We start from the raw sequence: 14689 nt of genomic DNA, 5'->3' as shown, positions 1-14689 counted from the left end.
GCGGCCTTGGGGGTCTGCAACTGGCGGAACACCCACTGCAGGAAGCAGTGGGAGGACCTGCGGCGCTGGGACAGGAAGACCTGCGAGGCCCAGCTAGGGAAGTCCTCCCAACGAGGAAGGGGTGCCGGTCGGGTCCTGACCCCCCTAATGTGCCGCATTCTGGCGGTGGCATATCCAGACTTGAATTGGCGTTTGAAGGCTGCACAACAGCCATAAGGGGGTGAGTACCAACACCATGTCATTGCTCTTTGATGGATGTCTGAAGGTGCTGTAGGATCTATGCTGTCTAGTGCCCGGTACTCTGACAAGTGTCTTACAGCAATCCAGCCTCCATAGGCACTGAGATGATTAGGGGCAGGTCTGCAGTTCATCAGGTCCTTATGTCATGTGGTAGATGAGGGGTATGCCAGGGTTGTGGCCACTAGTCAGGGGCATAGGCATTACTATAGCTGTAGGTGCTGCATGTTTGTGTATATGCTGGGTGGGAGTATGAGTGAACCAAATATGTACATCCATTCAGGTGTTAACACATTTCTCTCCTGTTTTGTCTCCCCACCCTTGTACTCTTGTGTTGTCTGTGTACATCAGCATCATCTGGCGACGCAGCAGTGGCACCAGCGAGTGGGGTTGCAGCGGCCCACGTTTCCAAGGAGGCAGTGTCTACCGATGCCAAGGGGACCAGTGGGTTGGAAGGAGAGGGGAGTATCACGGGGAGGCAACTACCACTGGCAGTAGTGGCTCTGATACCTTCTCTAATAGGAGTTCCCTGGTGGTGGCGGACCATGGTGGGCCTACACATTCTTTGACATTTTCCGCCACCCCCATACCATCACCGCCCTCCCAGTTGCTCCCCACCCAGTTGCCTGTGCCCACTCACTCAGAAGGGTGGGCGTCTCCTTCGGCCAAGGCACCTCATCCCCTGCCCCAGTCAGCCATGCCACCCACACGGAGGAGGCTATTGACCTCCTGAGGACCATCTCTGTAGGGCAGACAACTATCGTGAATGCCTTCCAGGGGCTAGCATCCCAGATGCAGCAATGCCATGCATACCTGGAAGGCATTCACGGTGCCATGTCTGGCCTACAGAGATCTTTTTAGGCTCTGGCCTCCTCTTTGATGGCAGCCAGTGTCCCTGGCCTTTCTGTCCCCCCTCCAACCACTTCTACCACTTCCAGCACCTCACTCCCTTCACCCATCCCAAGCACACGTTCAGACAGTGATGCACACAACTCAACACACAAAAAACATACACAGAAACACAAGCATCACACTTCCAAGCACAGGCATACACACAGCCAACATGCAAAAGCACACACTACAATATCCACTTACCCCAGTGTGTCCACCTCTCCTGCCTCCATGTCTGTTACCTCTACATGCACACTCACATGCACTCCACCCTCATTCACTGCTGATGACCCCATTCTTGCAGTCACCACAACATCAGACATCGAGTCATGCACTCACCACAACGACATTCACTGACACTTGCAGCACACTCACCAGACTTGCAGACACCTAGACAACATCCATTCACACTGGCAGCCTGTCTTGTCCCACTGTGTCCACCCGCCTTCCTCCCAAAACAGTCAAATGTTCCCAGACACCCACCCAACACACATCCACCACACCTCAGCATACTGTTACAGGCACCTGCATTCACGTCCAGCACACCTACACCAGTTACAAGCACTCCCTCTAACTCCACTCCCACACCTTCCTCCAAATCCACCCCAACTGCCCCTAAAAAACATTTCCTGACCCGTGTTGACCTGTTCAAACCCACTTGCCCACCCGTCTCGTCCCCAAAAATGCTCACCTCCTTGCCCTGTCCACTCCTTCCACGTCTAAGTCTGCCCTTCCCATTCCTGCGCCTCTTCCCCAGTGAGCAAGAAGACCCGTGCTGGCCCTGGTCCATCTGCCAACCCCTGGTCCAAACCCGCTCCCCCACCTTCCAAAGCTAAACCCAAACCCCCTCCACCTCCCAAACATAAGCCCAAGCTCCCCCCTCCCAGATGTACATCCCCCCCCACCCCTGCTCCCTGAGGTGCCTGGCTGCCCCATTGATGTCCCTTTATGGTGGAGGACCATGTGCACAAGTAGGAGTCAAGTTCAGGCCATTTGGGCCCTTCAGCCTTTTTATGTTGGACTGGCCAATGGCCTTATTTGGGCATTTAATTTTCTGCAATTATTAAAATTTGAGTGCCCAGTGTTGCTGTTGGCACACTCTGGAGACATGGTTCATCATTTCATTGTGGGGGTATGGTGTGCACATGTGTGTACTTTGGACAGGTTGTATTGGACTTGTGTCAAGTACGTATGGCTTGTGATGGTGTGAGGGGTTGGGAACGTGTTGCAGGGTGGGTGGGGTGGGTAGGTGTGTAAATGGGCCCTTTCTTCTCTTGTTTAGTAGGTTGCAGTAGTTACCGTTGTCGTCTTCATCGGCCGTCAAGGTCGTGGAGATATATGGCAAGGAGCAGGACTGACATGATATCCAACTTCCTCTCTCCATGTCTGCTTCGGCGTATTCTGTGTGCCTACGGCGAGTGTTTCCTTTTATACTGCTCATTTCTGCCAGGCTTTGCGTGGAGGTGGTTCCCGCCTCGGAACTGACAGCAGTCTTGTGTTTCATTATTTCTTGGACGAGTGGGGCCTTTCCGTCGGCTTGTGGGCGGCCTCTTCCGTTGATGTCAGCACTCCTCTGCTGGTGGTGAGTGGTTTTCACTCTGGCTGTTTTGCATGTGCTTCATTATTTGGTGATCCAGACCGCAAGCCTGTTGACGGTAGTTACCGCCACCGCCGGCAGTGCGGTCTTTCCCGCAATGTTCATAATGAGGGCATATGTCTTTTGTTTCTAGGTACTAACCGCTAATTTGATAGAGCCATGGTTAGATGTTTTCCAAATTTATGTTGACTAAATTGTTTTGCATGAAGTCCAAAATGCTATTTTAATCAGAAGGTTAGTAAGGGAGACTCAGAGAATGTTACCAAATTATTATTAACAAATTTATGTCGCTCAGTTGTTGAAACTAGATGTAGACTATTTCTATTACACAGTTATTCTTGTTATTGATTTGTTCTATAACTCTCAAATGCTTAGTGATCAGTGCGTTAGCTAAATTTAGATTCTTTAGAAGATTTGGTCAACCAGTGTTGTTTATGTATGTATACCATTTAGTTTTTAGACTAATTTATGTGATATTAGCATTGTTAATCTAGGGAAATAACCCTTCTAACTTTTACATAAAGGTGTGGTTATTCATGATTAGATGGGTCATGGTGCCTAAAGATTACTGTCTGTGAAGATTATTTGATGATGTTTATTGATTATGATGATGTGATTGCATTGCATTTGAGACTTATGGTAGAATCACTCTAAGCATAGTAAAAAGGTCTATCGAACCTCTAACTCATCCCCTTGTAAATTAACAATAAAAAAACAAATAAGGACAGACACGCTCCCAGGAATAAAAGTATTCTTCCTTGTTGCGCCTTGCTAACGCCACCCCTTAGATTTTGGCACTGCCTCAGGTTTATGAAAACTCGTAAATCTGAGGCAGAGTCAAAATGCAATGGGTTTTGCTGTGGCACACCCACAGCAACACCCATTGCACGTCTCTACAATGCAAAGGGCTGTGCTTGAAGGGGTTGTATTTATAAGGTGCCGTTAAGCCACAAAAAGTGGCTAAACGCCGCCTTTTAAATACAGGACAGGGCATAGTGCAACTGGAGGGTCACAAAAAGTGATGCTCCAGTAGCACTATGGGCTCATAAACATGCCCCTAAATTTGGGGAATATCAGAGGTTCAAAGAATTCTTGGGCTTTGCTTATGGTGTTGTCGTGAAGGTGGTGCATATTAGCTGGTAGCAGACCAAACATCATGTCTCTGTCAGGAGCTTGCTTTTCACAACTTATGTGTCATTCCCATACCCCCATTCGGGGTCAGCCATCCCAACCACTTTCAGAAACCTTACCATCTGTCTTCCGAGGCTCAGAGCTGGAGGCCTAGAATATTTTGGATGCCGTTTTTGTATGGGCACCATTATAAATAAAAAGCCATGCTGATCTGTAGCAAAATTTGACAAAATATGATGCCTGGAGAATGTGGGACAATTATGTCAGCGCCCATGTGCAAAATGAGACCAGGTTGAGTTCCATTTTACCTCAGACCTAGAAGACTCTAGAGTCGCACAAGCGTTGCACTGCTCAAAATGAATGAAGGAGGAGGTATAGGGAAGACGCAAACACGGATTTTTTGCAGAAAGGTGAAGGCATCGTATAGCTGCTTTCTTCTCCCTATAGAGGACAGAGAACAGTGAGAAACAATGTTATATTTTATTTACAAAAAACGAAAACAGGCATTGGCAATCCACTCATTCTTGCATTCATCCTCTGACCGAATAACAATCAAACACTGACAATTCAACAACATGTGGAATAGTATGCATTCTTCATGGCTGCCTTCCTCCCATTGGTGCTTCTGGCAGAGACAGGCAAACACCATAAAATATCTAGTTATATAAGAGACATTTACAGCATCACAATGACATGCGTGAGCCCACGCCTGAAAGTTCAAGCTTAGGTGACTGGATAAAAAAATGGTCACAGCTGTGTGGAGGAAAAATACTTTTTGTGGAAGCGCACAACTTCTACCTACTAACATGTGTATTCCTGGCTCCCATCATGTGTTAAAGCCCCTCTCTAGTGATACTCACATAATTGTCTGGTGACAGCTGTGCTGTTGAGCCAGTACATAAAAAAGAGACGAAGGGCTTGATTTAGAGTTTGACGGTGTAAGGCTATCTGTATTTAACCACTGACTCCATTTTGACCACTGACTCCATTTTGTGCTTAGCTTCAGATGCCATCATATCGGTAGCGCAGGTATTTTTCCACGCACAGCTTGTTTTCTACACAGAAAGTGTTTTTGCTTCTTCTCACCAGCACCGGGTTGCACTGTGCAAGAACATAACATGTGGGATGTGGACATAAACATGAAAACAGAGTCTCAGCCTGGGTATAGTTTCAATGTTTTCACTATGGAAAAGTACTGCTCATTTGCCTCTGGAATGCACATCGGGGCAGGGCCCGTTCCTTTGTGTGTTTTCGACGCAGGCTGAGTACAGCCAGCGCTTGAATTTCATAACTTGCACAAAAGAGTGGGAGGTTGCAGAACCTTCCTCATGGGTTTGTTTAAGGTATATAAGGTGGGGAAGCTTGGTGCTGAGGTGGAAGGAACTCCTTTTTGGGTTGGATGCACTGCCCAGAACAAAGTCCCATTGAGAGAAAGTTTATCTTGTCTCAGCTGTCCAGGGTTCCACAGCTTGAAGTTGGCACCAGGATGATGTTGTTGGAATCCATCCCCATGGTGCTGGGGAAATAGCAGGCTGGTCCTGTATCATTGGTACCATGTCACTACCCAGTGCATTATTAATTCTTAATTATATAGCTTTGCTGTGCACATACATAAATATATATATTCACTGCATACATATTCATTGTTGATGTATTGTACGTTTTCTGCCTTTCATTGTTCAACTGCTGTGATTATTTTTGTATCTACACGTGTATTAGTGCATTCAAGTTGAACCCTCATGTTCATATTTTGTGTGCTTTCCTTTGAGATCTGGGAAGTGACTTAATGAATTCATTACTCAGACTAAGAGTGCTGCATTCTTTGGCTTCGTTACCTCTTAGTTTTAAGCTAAGCAGAACAATTTGGCATAGTTGTTTGCAGGATACGAAGTGAAAGATTTAAAGTGAAAATGTTTGGCAAAAAGTCAAAGGCAGTTTCTCAGGTGCCAAATGACATACCAGGGTGGGAAAAAACACCCTATGATGTTCTTGCAAATTAATGGTTTCTTGGAGCAGGTTTATGTGAAAAGTGGGGTGAATGTCTTAGTGATGCTGAACCAAAAACTGTTCTACTCTGTTTACAGAAAGTGCCAGTAGAATGGGGACGTGATTTATCTATTTTAGGCATACAGGGCTGGAGCCTGTTATCTGCTTATAGCAAAATGCACAGTTAGAACAAGAAAATCAGCAATTAGAGCAGCAGCTAGTTGAAGCTAAAAATGATGTAACCATGCTTTCTTGTCAGAATAAGTTATTGCATGATAAAGTGGATACTTATCAGTCCATCACAGAAAAGGCAGACGTTTGCCTTGCCCAGTACAGATACTGTAAACGTAGGGGTAGAGTCAATCAAAAGAAAGTATACTTAGTCATTGCTAAAGCAGGGTTAAATTGGGACCCTGATTTTTGAGATGCCAATATTTGGGTTTCCATTGATTTTTCCGATTCCACTGATGAGCCAGTTAGGAAACGTGAGAGCCAGCTTGAGCCAGACAAACAGAAAGTGGTTTGTGCACAGTCTATATTTAGATGGAAAATCCAGGGGACTCCATAAAACCTGGGGGGGTTGAGATGCACTGCTTAGAAGATTATTCTCAGCAAGACTTTAATGATATTATGGATAGGTTTTGCCAAAAGCCAGGGGAAGTATTGCTTACGTGGATGGTGTGGTTGTTTGACAGGGGAGCTTCTGGGGAAGCACTGGATGAGGGAGATGCAAGGAAGTTTTGCACCATTAGCACTGAACCCATAATACAAGAGCAGTTTAGATGTTACTGGAATCAAGGAGCGACTAACTTGTTTCAAATGGAAGTTGTGGATATAGTCAGAAATATCACACTGAATCAGACTGGTTGCAAAATAATAAGCCTTGGTGCACGTTGAGAGATGCTATGCAGAAAATTAAAGACAAAAGTATGAAAACTGCTAATCTCTTGGAAGAGTCTCACAATTTGATAGATTCTCCACTGACAGTTTCAGTATGAAGTATTAAAAGCAGGTAATAATGACTCTTCTAATTAATCATACAGGGCAGGCATTAAAAGATGTCCTGGAGGCAGTTTGTGCGTTAGGAGAGCTTGGAGACTGGACAAAACCTGAGAGAGCGTCAAGGGTTGAGGGTCGCACAGACAATAACAGAGTATCTAGGAGAGATATGTTTATGGCGTTGTTGAAGTATTGTGTCAACAAAGAGCAGAGATGGGATAGATATTAAGGCCCTGATTTATACTTTGTGACGCAAAACTGCACTAACGCAGTTTTGAGTCAAAAAGTTTAGCGCTGACTAATTCCATTATTTAACGCCACCCGGGCGTCATATTTATACAATGATGGTGGGTGGCGCTAAAAATAGTTTAGAGTCATTCTTCTTAATGTTAACCACTGCGCCTTGTGCCTTGTCATGAGGCAAAATGACGTTAATGCTGGAAAAATGATTCTAACCCATTTAATGACAAGTAAACATGTTGCAAAACGGAAATGCACCATTTTTGCCCGCAATAGCGTCAAATACAGACGCTAAAGGAGAAGACAGTGCAAAGGAGAGGCAAAATGGAGCCAGAAAGCCAGGAGAGACCCCAGGGAGACCCCAATCAACCAGGAACCAGCCAGGAGTACACAGACAAGACCCAGGGGAGGGAAATGAAAAAGAGAAAGTGTTGTTTCAGTGCAGAGGAGCATCAACATCAACTCTTTGTCACCTCAAAATTGCCAATTGGAAGGAGAGAGGCAATTTGGTAGCAGATAGCAGACAAGATTAACAGTATGGCAGAGGTCAGGAGAACCATAACAGAGTGCAAGAAACACTTCCATGACTGCAAGCGAAGGACAAAGGAAAAAAATGGCAAGGAACAGGAAGGCAGCACTGCAAACTGGAGTTGGGAGTCCAGCACCACAAGAGGACTTGGACAAGGTGGAGGAGATGGTTGCAGCGGTCATCCCAGAGGAATTCGTCACAGGAATCTCAGGACAGCGCGGACTACCAGGAAACACCATAAATGCAGGGTAAGATGCATGGGGGAAATTCATGCTAAAATGTCAAGTGCTAGAAGGGGGAGGCAGATAGGACTCACACAATGCATGTCAAAGGAGCACAGAGGGACTCATTGTACATTAATCAAGTTGCACCATGCTGACGTAAGCTGCAGATGTACCTACGCCTTGGTAGTGCCATGCACCATACCACATATACAACCTGGACATATATCGATCACCAGGCCTAAATACCTACATCTACATATGCAGCACATGGGATGGATGGCATGTATAATCATTGTACCTCTGGTTGTGTCATCACAACACCCCTTGTATATAGTCATATCAACCCTACCAAAACGATCAAGACTTCAGAGACTAGGTAGTTAGTCAATATCATTCCTGGGGTAATGTCATGGTAGTGTCCCTTGCAGTAACACCTTGCAACTGCCTTGCCTCATTGCCCAAGCACGTGTGCTGCATCTGACAGCACACAAGTCATTGCAACAGTCCTAACAGTACCCAAACATGTGCCAGTAACACCACCACCCTGCACATTGGCAACACATCCACATAAGGCAGCCACCAATCCATCATGCAGTCAGGATGCTCCCTGTGTGCAGGGAACAATGAACTGAAGAGGTGCTGGGGAAATAGCAGGCTGGTCCTGTATCATTGGTAGCATGTCACTACCCAGAAAAACTAAACTGGTATAGTGTTGAACCACTGTCAACATCAGGGCAGTGCGCGCTCTACGGAATGCAAAAACCCAGCACTTATGAGATAACGTAATTCATGCATTATGTTGATATGCTGTTGTTTAACCTTTTGCATTGCATAGTTTAATCCTGAAGCCTTATATTCAAGGTGCTTGTAAATACTGTTCATTTGCAATGTATTGCTGCAGGCTTTCAGAGTGTGTCAGGGTGTGGTCCCTTTCCAGGGCCTGCTAGAAGCTTTCTCTGCAGCATGACTGGGTGTGGTTTGTGGGCTGGGCCAGACTCTATATAAGGGAGCCAGCCCAGCTCCACATGCTCACTATTCAGAGGTCCCGATGCAGAGCAGCAACAATTTCCTGAGCTCCTGAGGCCTACCTTGATCTTCCAGGCCTTGCCCTTCATTGTATTGGTGATCCTTGATCAGGGCGGTAAGACGGAGGTCGGGCTGGGCCCCCGATCCCATTTTCAAAGGCATTCGAGTTCTTTGGACTAGTTTTTATATTGGAAGATTTTTCCTTGTGTGTGTGAATGTGCTCTTGGTTTCTGGCATTTACATGTTGACATTCGAATCGGCAAGACGCGTGATTCATTCCTTGCATTTAACTCTTGATAATAATTGTGCGCAACCATTTCTTGGCATTTGCATGGTGGCATTCGAAACAGCAAGACGCGCGATTCATTCCTAGCATTTAAACCTTGATAATCATTGTGCGCTACCATTTCCTGGCATTTGCATGGTGGCATTCGAATCTGCAAGGCGTGCGATTCATTTCCCACATTCAAACCTTGATGTTCAGATCGCTTACAGAGTGCGTGATCATTTCATGGCATTTGCATATTCTTTTTGGAATTGGCAAGACTCGGGATTCATTCCTTGTGTTTAACTCTTGATACTCTTTGTGCGCTACCATTTCTTGGCATTTACATGGTGGCATTCGAATCAGCAAGAAGTGAGATTTATTCCTTGCCTTTAACTCTTGATATTGATTGTGCGCTACCATTTCTTGACATTTGCATGGTGACATTCGAATCGGCAAGAAGCGCGATTCATTCCTTGCCTTTAACTCTTGATATTCATTGTGCGCTACCATTTCTTGACATTTGCATGTTGACATTCGAATCGGCAAGACATGCGATTCATTCCTTGCATTTAACTCTTGATATTCATTGTGCACAACCATTTCTTGGCATTTACATGGTGACATTCGAATCAGCAAGACATGCGATTCATTCCTTGCATTTAACTCTTGATATTCATTGTGCACAACCATTTCTTGGCATTTACATGGTGACATTCGAATCAGCAAGACGTGCGGTTCATTTCCCGCATTTAAACCTTGATGTTCAGATTGCTTACAGTGCACGCGATCATTTCATGGCATTAGCATGTACTTGTGAGAATCGGCAGTGTGCGCGATTCATTTCCCGCATTTAAATCTTGATATTCAGATCGCATACAATGTGCACAATCATTTTATGGCAATCAAAACTTTGATGTGTAGTGTTTCCTGAAGTGCTCCCAATTATCCAGGGTCCTTGAATTTTCTGCAGAGGTGTTAAATTCAAGATGTTACATTCTATGTGCATGTTAAGTCCTTAGTACAATTCCAGTTGTTTTCAATGGAATGTTTGGATTGCCTTTTGTCCTCATGTAATGAGGCAGTGTTTGTTCTGGGACATTGTTCTAGAAGGTTCTTTTGTTCCTAGACAGTATGTTACAACTCATGAATAGTCCCTATGAAACTTTGTATTAACCATTCTTGATTCCTTTCCAGGTACCTAGATTTCTTGAGGCCTAGTTAGAGTCTACTGCTAGGCCATTCATGTTTTCTCAGTCTAAGTGTTACTTCATGTTCTGAGTATCATTGAACTCTAGATTCAACAAAGTGTTATCTCATGTTCTGAGTATCATTGAACTCTAGGTTCAACAAATTGTTATTTCATGTTCCAAGTATCATTGAACTCTAGATTCAACAAAGGGTTATTTCATGTTCTGAGTATCATTGAACTCTGAATTCAACAGAGTTTTATTTCATGTTCCGAGTACCATTGAACTCTAGATTCAACAGAGTGTTACTTCATGTTCCGAGTATCATTGAACTCTAGACTCAACAGAGTGTTATTTCATGTTCAGAGTATCATTGAACCCTAGATTCAACAGAGTTTTTATGAACCTCAATGTGATTATATCTCCATATTGTGTTATTCCACAGGTCTCCTTCCCAGCTGTTCCCTTCCTAATCCCCTTTACCCTTCTTGGATTCTCTCAGTCTCTGTGATTTTATCTATCAGAGTCTTGGAGCTGTCTAGTGGTGGACATGTTGGGAATGTGCGCAGACCCCGAGGATCTGGTCTCCCTGACAATCACACATCTTGATGCTGAACAGAAATGTGCCACTACAGAAAATATGTACCACAGATAGCAAACAGTAGGTCACAACAGTCACAGGCTGAGCCCACAACTACTCTGACACAACCATGTGGGACACATATGAATGGGGAAATGAACATATACAACACATGGGGTATGACTCTGAACATAATGGCGTATAATTCCACATTGACAGGCGGGGGATGGTGCATGGGCAAGTCCGCTGTTGGTAAGACTACCAGTGCAGTGCACCCTTTGAGGTTGGCTGTATAAGTCACACGTTGGGATGGCGGGTGGAAATATTTCTGCTCATGGTAACTCTGTGGGGCACTTAGTACAACATTGTTGATGGATCAAATAGAGTCAGTGCCAGTTTTGGGGTGCATTGGATGTGACAGGACACGCTGAACTTAGCCCTGTGAATCAGGCAGTGGAAAGGGCAAAGGGCTGGGGCATGGGACCCCCTGCACTGCCCATGTCAGGTGCATGGGCTGCGGAGTGGCACCCAAGGGCACACCCCACCACATCACCTCCAACCTTTGCGTGGGGGTTTCACCGCCATGCAAAGGCTGGTAGAAATGCGGAAACAGACCTGGAGGGTAGCGTTGAATGTAATACTGGTCTGGTGTCACAGAACAGCTGGCATTGCCAGTCTGCAAGCTGCTGGAAACCTGCCAGTGCCAGGCCATCCTCCCATGGGGCATTCCCCATTGACAACAGTTGCCACTACCACCTGTACTGTTGGGGGTGGTCAAATAGACAATGGCAGTCAGATGCCCGTAGGACCGACGCACTTGAAATGAGGGACCAGTATGACTACCTGCAGAACCACCATCAAATTAGCTTCAGGCCCTGACCTAAGTTCAACTCCTGTTAACTGGCTATGTCCATAGACTCATTTACCATCAGGCACTGTCACATACATAATGATGTACAGAGCAGAAATTGTATACCCATGCTGGCCATCCCTGGGTCTACCCCTGTGCCTGTGTCAAATTATCTGCACTGCCACCATGCTGCATCTCACGTATCATAGTGGAAGGAGGGCTGCATTGAGAGGGGGGCATAGGTGTGTAGGAAGGTGAACCCACCGGCACAAACAGAAAATGAAATTGAATTCTGCTAGGTCTATGAGTGCTATGCAATGTAGCACACATACACATACATCAACATGAGGAGCTATCAATGGTAACAAGAGCATAGAGTCCTGACAATGCCATGCCTGGGGTGGTGCAAGGTCTCAGCACCGCATGGGTGTATGTGAAACATGTAAGACTGAGACAGGGGAAAATTGCCATGTGTGGTGCTGAGGCATGAGCACAGCAACACCCATTGCAAAGCCTCACAATGCAAAATGGATGCATAGGGAGGGTTGACAATGATAAGATGGTGTCAAGCCACAAAAAGGATATACATCACATCTAGAAGATATGACGCAGCCAATTGTGCCAACTGGGCTTCCCTTCATGTGACACGCAGTTGGGGCATAGGGATGATAGACTGCAACCATGATGTACAGGAACAATGTTTGGGAACTAAAATGGCAATGAGCCTCCAATAGCAAGTCAGTGACATGACATATCAACTGCCACAACACAGATAGACTGATTTTACACCATCTCATTGCAAAGTGTTGAAAATGACCTTTCTGCAGGGTCCCTCTCAAAAACATGGTGACATTCACTAACACACGATTGACTTATTTAATTTACTTATAAGTCCCTAGTAATAGTGCACTACTTGTGGCCAGGGCCTGTAGATTAAATGCTACTAGTGGGCCTGCAGCTCTGAGTTTGCCACCCACATAAGTATCCCCCTAACCATGTCTCAGGCCTGCCATTGCAAGGCCTGTGTGTGCAGTTTCCCTGCCAATATGACTTGGCATTTAAAAGTACTTGTCAAGCCTTAAACTTCCCTTTTTCTACATATTCATCACCCCTAAGGTAGGCCTTAGGTAGCCCACAGGGCAGGGTGCTATGTAGGTAAAAGGCAAGACAGGAACATGTGTGTTCTATATGTCCTGGTAGTGTAAAACTTCTACATTAGTTTTATACTGCTGTGAGGCCTGCTCCTTTCATAGGATAGCATTAGGGCTACCATCATATACTGTTTGAGTGGTACATTCAGACCTGAAAGGAGTAACCAGGTCATATTTAGTATGGCCAGAATGGCAATAGAAAATCCTTCTTATTGGTGAAGCTGGATTTAATATTTCTATTCTAGGAATGCCACTTTTAGAAAGTGAGCATTTCTCTACACTTAAATCCTTCTGTGCCTTCCAATCCATGTCTGGCTAGGTTAGGTGACAGCTCCCTTGTCCATGTCACTCAGACAACCCAAAGGATGCTCAGTTACACCTGCACACATCTGCTTACTGAATGGGTCTTTCTGGGCTGGGAGGGTGGAGGACCTGGCACTTACATGTCAAAGGAAAGTGGCCTGCCCTCAGACAATGGAGTGCCAAATGCCCTACTGGGACCCTGGCAGACAGGATGGAACTGAAAGAGGACCTTGTGCACTTCTAAGCCACTCTTTGAAGCCTCCCCCACTTCAAAGGCACATTTGGGTATTTAAACAGGGCCTCTGACCTTACCAACTCAGACACTTCTTGACAAGACACCTACTGGGAAAGGAACTCTGAACCAGAACCTGCAACTTGCCAAGAGAAACTGCCTGGCTGCCAAAAGGACTCGCCTGGACTGCTTTTCTGAGAAGGACTGCTGCCTTGATGTTGCCCTGTTGCCTTGTTGCCCTCTGACTCTGCTGAGAAGTGCTCTCCAATGGCTTGGATTGAGTTTGCCTCCTATTTTCTGAAGTCTCAGGGCCAGAAAGACTTCATCTCTGCAAAGAACTCCTTGTGCAGTGAAAAATCGATGCACAGCCTACCGGAATTGATGCACAGCCTGCACCGCAGTGAGAAAATCACTGCACGAAGAACCGGAACGATGCAACCCGGCTCCCTGAGTGGAGATTGACGCAGCACCAGCGTTGCAACCGGAACTTCGATGCACAGCCCACTAGATCAACGCATTGCCGAGCCGGAATGATGCAGCCTGACGTCCTATGAGGGATCGACGCAGCGCCTGCAGTGTGACAGAAATGTCCCCACATTGCCCACCAGAGCAACACAGCTCCTTTGACTTCGTCCCGCAGGCCCAGGATTTTTCCACAACGTCCCCGGGGCTCCCAATTACCCCGCAACCCGAAGAGGATCCTAGTTCACTAGCCGGAAATTGACGCAAGGCCTTTGCTGAATGGAAAATATCGACTCATCGTCTGTGTGCACCTGGAGAAATCAATGCACCCGTTCCCAGTTTTCCACGCATCTACTCCTCTGGGGTCTCTTGCGGATAATTTAGACTCAAACCAGGTACTTTGTGCTTGCAAGAGACACTTATTGCTTTTAGGAATGTAAGACTCTATTAATCTTTTTCTAAAGTAATATTTCAACATGTACTTATCAAACCTTGATCGTTTTGACCTGCATTTAATCAGATAAATATTCTATATTTTTCTAAACCTGTGTAGTGTATTTTTGTGGTGTTTAAACTGGTTTATTACATAATTTATTGCACAAATACTTTACACAATGCCTTCTAAGTTAAGCCTGACTGCTCAGTGCCAAGCTACCAGAGGGTGGGCACAGGATAATTTGGATTGTGTGTGACAAGAGTGAGGGTCCTTGCTTGGACAGGGGGTGACCTGACTGCCAACCAAAGACCCCATTTCCAACACAGAGGATGATGGCTCTCATGTGGATCTGCCTGTCCT

This window comes from Pleurodeles waltl, chromosome 9 (genome assembly GCF_031143425.1).
Source record: "Pleurodeles waltl isolate 20211129_DDA chromosome 9, aPleWal1.hap1.20221129, whole genome shotgun sequence".
In the NCBI taxonomy this organism is placed as follows: Eukaryota; Metazoa; Chordata; class Amphibia; order Caudata; family Salamandridae; genus Pleurodeles; species Pleurodeles waltl.
This window is presented reverse-complemented; position numbering follows the sequence as displayed.